General features: G+C 33.9%; 1 non-coding gene across 1 annotated transcript; it reads left to right on the top strand.

The window, feature by feature from the left end:
* Positions 1–317: 317 nt before the first annotated feature.
* On the top strand, positions 318–425 carry LOC148572458 (small nucleolar RNA R71). Its single transcript, XR_015908358.1, has one exon. It is a non-coding gene; the product is annotated as a small nucleolar RNA R71 (small nucleolar RNA).
* Positions 426–5,882: the final 5,457 nt, after the last annotated feature.

Genomic DNA, 5,882 nt, shown 5'->3' with positions numbered 1-5,882 from the left:
GTACTGTTGGATGATTCCTTCAATCCATTCAGACTTTGAGAGATCATATTGACTTGCTGAGTCAATATTTTATTCTGAGCCAATATGGCATTCAGAGTATCAATTTCAAGAACTCCCTTCTTCTGAGGCGTCCCATTACTCACAGGATTCCTCTCAGAAGTGTACATGAACTGGTTATTAGCAACCATGTCAATGAGTTCTTGAGCTTCTGCAGGCGTTTTCTTTAGGTGAATGGATCCACCTGCAGAAGTATCCAATAACATCTTAGCTAATTCAGACAGACTATCATAGAATATATCCAGGATGGTCCATTCTGAAAGCATGTCAGAAGGACACTTTTTGGTCAGTTGCTTATATCTCTCCCAAGCTTCATAGAGGGATTCACCTTCTTTCTGTCTGAAGGTTTGAACATCCACTCTAAGCTTACTAAGCTTTTGAAGAGGAAAGAACTTGGCTAAGAAAGTCGTGACCAGCTTATCCCAAGAGTTCAGGCTATCTTTGGGTTAAGAGTCCAACCACACTCTAGCTCTGTCTCTTACAGCAAACGGGAAAAGCATAAGCCTGTAGACCTCAGGATCAACCCCATTGGTCTTAACAGTATCACAGATCTACAAGAATTCAGTTAAGAACTGAAAAGGATCTTCAGATGGAAGTCCATGAAACTTGCAGTTCTGCTGCATCAGAGAAACTAATTGAGGTTTCAGCTCAAAGTTGTTTGCTTCAATGGCAAGAATTGAGATGCTTCTTCCATGTAAATTAGAATTAGGTGCAATGAAGTCACCAAGCATCCTCCTTTCATTGTTATTATTTTTTGCCATATCTTCTTCTTTTTCAAAAATTTTTGTCAGATTTTCTCCAGAGAGTTGTGCTTTAGCTTCCCTTAGCTTCCTCTTCAGAGTTCTTTTAGATTCAGGATTAGCTTCAACAAGAATGTTCTTATCCTTGTTCCTGCTCATATGAAAAAGAAGAAAACAGAAAATAATAGGGATCCTCTTTGCCACAATAGAGAGGTTCCTTTATGTGAGTAGAAGAAGAAAAGAATGTAATGTAAGGAAGAGAAGAGGAAAAACTCGAACACAAAGAGGGAGATGGTGTTCGAATTTTTTGGTGAAAGAGAAGTGTTAGTAGATGAATAAATAAATAGAAGGAGATGAGAGGTGAGAGAATTTCGAAAATTAATTAAAATAAAAATTAAAGTTTAAAGTTAAATTTCGAAAATTAAAGTTTGAAATTAAATTAAATTAAAATTTAAAACAATTAGTTAATTAAAAGGAATTTTGAAAAAGAGGGGAGGATTTTCGAAAATTAGAGAGGTAAAGTTAGTTAGGTAGTTTTGAAAAAGATATGATTAAAACAAAAAGATATGATTGATTAGAAAAGATTTGAAATTTGTTTTTGAAAAAGATATGATTAAAATTGAAAAAGATATGATTGAAACAAAAAGATAAGATTGATTGAAAAAAATTTGAAAGTCAAATTTTGAAAAGATAGGAAGTTAGAAAAGAAGTTAAAAAAAGATTTTAAATTTGATTTTGAAAAAGATATGATTGAAAATTATTTTGAAAAAGGTTTGAAAAAGAAATTTAAAAAGATTTGATTTTGAAAATTAAAGTTGATTACTTGACTAACAAGAAACAAAAAGATTTGATTTTAAAATTTAAAGATTGAACTTTTCTTATTAGGCAAGTAACAAACTTTACATTTTTTAATCAATCACATTAATTGTTAGTAATATTTTTGAAAATTATGAGATAGAATTAAGAAAAAGATTTTTGAAAAATATTTTTATAATTTTTGAAAATAAGAAAAAATGAAAAAGATTTGATTTTTGAAAAAGATTTTGAAAAAGATAGGATTTTCAAATTGAAAATTTGATTTGACTCATAAGAAACAACTAAATTTTAAAAATTTTTGAAAAAGTCAACTCAAATTTTCAAATTTGATGAGAAGAAAAAGGGAAAGATATATTTTTTATTTTTTGAATTTTTTATGATGAGAGAGAAAAACATAAAATTGACACAATGCATGAAAATTTTGGATCAAAACATGTGATGCATGCAAGAACACTATGAATGTCAAGATGAACACCAAGAACACTTTGAAGATCAAGATGAACATCAAGACTTATTTTTGAAAATTTTTAAGAAAAGAAAAACATGCAAGACACCAAACTTAGAAATTTTCAATAATTAGACACTAACAAATTAAAAATGCATATGAAAAACTAGGAAAGACACAAAATAAGAAAATATGAAGATCAAACAAGAAGACTGGCCAGGAACAACTTGAAGATCATGAAGAACATATGATGAATTTTCGAAAATTCTTGAAAAGAAAAGAAACACATGCAAGACACCAAACTTAAAAATTGACTCTAGACTCAAACAAGAAACACAAAAATATTTTTGATTTTATGGATTTGTAAAATTTTTTTGTATTTTTCGAAAATTATTTGGGAAAAACGAAAAAGAAGAATTTTTTTATTTTTTTCGAAAATAAGAATAATAAAATCAAAAGGTTAAAATTAAAATAAAGTTACCTAATCTGAGCAACAAGATGAACCGTCAGTTGTCCAAACTCGAACAATCCCCGGCAACGGCGCCAAAAACTTGGTGTGCGAAATCGTGATCATTCCATTCCCCGGCAACGGCGCCAAAAACTTGGTGTGCGAAATCGTGATGATTTCATTCCTTGGTAACAGCGCTAATAACTCAATACGCACGTTCATGATCTTATATCTGTTTCACAACTTCGTACAACTAACCAGCAAGTGCACTGTGTCGTCCAAGTAATAAACCTTACGTGAGTAAGGGTCGATCCCACGGAGATTGTCGGCTTGAAGCAAGCTATGGTCACCTTATAAATCTCAGTCAGGCGGATTAAATTGTATTAAGAAATTATAGTGGATGAAAATAAACAAAATATAAAATACGATAGTGGTACTTATGTAATTCATTGGTGAGAATTTCAGATAAGCGTATAGAGATGCTTTCGTTCCTCTGATCTCTGCTTTCTTGCTGTCTTCATCCAATCAATCCTACTCCTTTCCATGGCAAGCTGTATGTTCGGCATCACCGTTGTCAATGGCTACTTCACGTCCTCTCAGTGAAAATGGTCCAAGATGCTCTGTCACGGCACGGCTATTCATCTGTCGGTTCTCGATCATACTGGAATAGGATCCATTGATCCTTTTGCGTCTGTCACTACGCCCAGCACTCGCGAGTTTTAAGCTCGTCACAGCCATCCCTTCCCAGATCTTACTCGGAATACCACAGACAAGGTTTAGACTTTCCGGATCTCAGGAATGGCCATCCATGGGTTCTAACTTATACCACGAAGACACTAATAACTCGGACTCGGTCCCCTATATTAGATATCCAAGAGATACCCATTCAATCTAAGGTAGAACGGAAGTGGTTGTCAGGTACGCGTTCATAAGTTGGGAATGATGATGACTGTCACGATCATCACATCCATCATATTGAAGTGCGAATGAATATCTTAGAAGCGGAATAAGTTGAATTGAATAGAAAAACAGTAGTACTTTGCATTAATCTTTGAGGAACAGCAGAGCTCCACACCTTAATCTATGGTGTGTAGAAACTCTACCGTTGAAAATACATAAGTGATGAAGGTTCAGACATGGCCGAATGGCCAGCCCCCAAACATGATCTAAAGATGAAACTAAAGATGTAAATACAATAGTAAAAAGTCCTATTTATACTAAACTAGTTACTAGGGTTTACAGAAATAAGTAAATGATGTAGAAATCTACTTCTGGGGCCCACTTGGTGTGTGCTTGGACTGAGCATTGAGCTTTACACGTGTAGAGGCTTCTCTTGGAGTTGAACGCCAGTTTGTAGCCTGTTTCTGGCGTTGAACTCCACTTTGCAACCTGTTTCTGGCGTTTGACTCCAGAATGCACCATGGAACTGGCGTTGAACGCCAGTTTACATCGTCAATCCTTATTCAAAGTATGGACTATTATATATTGCTGGAAAGCTCTGGATGTCTACTTTCCAACGCAATTGAGAGTACACCATTTGGAGTTCTGTAGCTCCAGAAAATCCATTCCGAGTGCAGAGAGGTCAGAATCCAACAGCATCAGCAGTCCTTTTTCAGCCTGAATCAGATTTTTGCTCAAGTCCTTCAATATCAGCCAGAAATTATCTGAAATCATAGAAAAACATAAAAACTCATAGTAAAGTCCAGAAATGTGATTTTTAATTAAAAACTAATAAAAATATAATGAAAACTAACTAAATTATACTGAAATCATACTAAAAACAATGCCAAAAAGCGTATAAATTATCCGCTCATCACTTATACGGATCATTAGATTGTGATATCTATATGAAAGTTCCTGAAGGGATTATACTCAGTCAAATTGCAAAGTTCTTTATATGGTTTAAAACAATCTGGATGAATGTGGTATAATCGTCTTACTGAGTGTCTGGCTAAAAACGGATTCAAGAATGATGATATTTGTCCATGTGTTTTCATAAAGAAATTTGCATCTAGATTCATTATAATTGTTGTGTACGTTGATGATTTAAATATCATTGGAACCCCTGAAGATATTCCAATAATTATAAAAGTTCTAAAAGAATAGTTTGAGATAAAAGATCTTTAAAAGACTAAATTTTGTCTCGGCCTACAGATCGAACATACAAAAAAAAAAGATCTTTATTCATCAAACAACATACACAGAAAAGATCTTGAAGAGATTTTATATGGATAAGTCACATCCATTAAGTACCTCAATGATCTCAATGATCGTAAGGTCTTTGGATGTGGAAAAGGATCAATTATGTCCTAAAGAAGAAAATGAAGGTATTCTTGGTCCTGAAATACCATATCTTAGTGCCATTGGAGCACTAATGTATCTTGATAATAATACACGACCTGACATATGATTTGTGGTGAATTTACTAGCGACGTACAGTCTTTCTCCAATCAGAAGATATTAGAATGGAGTCAAACAAATTTTTCGACATCTTATTGGAACATTTCATATGGGTTTATTTTATCCATATGAATCCAAGTCACAACTAGTTGGCTATGTAGATGCAGATGCAGGATTCTTGTCTGATCCATATAAAGGGAGATCTCAAACAGGATATCTATTCACATATGGTGATACAGCTATATCATGGAGGTCCATGAAACAGACGATAGCAGCAACATCCTCTAATCATGCTGAAATACTAGCGATACATGAAGCAAGTCGCGAGTATTTTTGGCTCAAGAGTTTGATCCAATATATTCGGTCATCATGTGGACTGATTGATCATAAAATAGCTCCAACTGTTAAAGATAATACAGCATGCATTGCTCAACTTAAGGGTGGATATATCAAAGGTGATAGAACAAAGCATATTTCTCCCAAATTCTTCTTCACTCATTACCTTCCAAATCAAGGAACAATTGATATCCAACAGATCTGCTCAAGCGATAATCTGGCATATTTATTTACAAAGTCACTTCCAAAATCCTCCTTCGAAAGATTGGTACATCAGATTGGGATGCACCGATTTTGAGATATAAAATAATGTCGGCAAAAGGAGGAGACTATACTCTTTTTTCCTTGGTCAGATTTTTCTCCCTATTGTGTTTTTCTTGACAAGGTTTTTAATGAAGCAGTCTCCATCACAAAAGATATTGTACTCTTTTTCCTTCACTAAAGTTTTTTCCCATTAAATTTTTTTTTAGTAAAATTTTAACGAGGCATAATCCTAAATGGTCATCCAAGGAGGAGTATTGTGATAAGTATGAGATGGATGCCCATTTAACATGGGTGGCTCAACTTTTCCATGGTAAAATGTCATATTACCAAGAGAAATCACATTTAATGAAAGTGAAAAATAAGGACTTTATATATG

This window comes from Arachis ipaensis, chromosome B3 (genome assembly GCF_059453495.1).
Source record: "Arachis ipaensis isolate K30076 ecotype BB chromosome B3, ASM5945349v1, whole genome shotgun sequence".
In the NCBI taxonomy this organism is placed as follows: domain Eukaryota; kingdom Viridiplantae; phylum Streptophyta; class Magnoliopsida; order Fabales; family Fabaceae; genus Arachis; species Arachis ipaensis.
The sequence above is the reverse complement of the archived record's forward strand: the minus strand, read 5'-3'. Positions and strand labels throughout refer to the sequence as shown.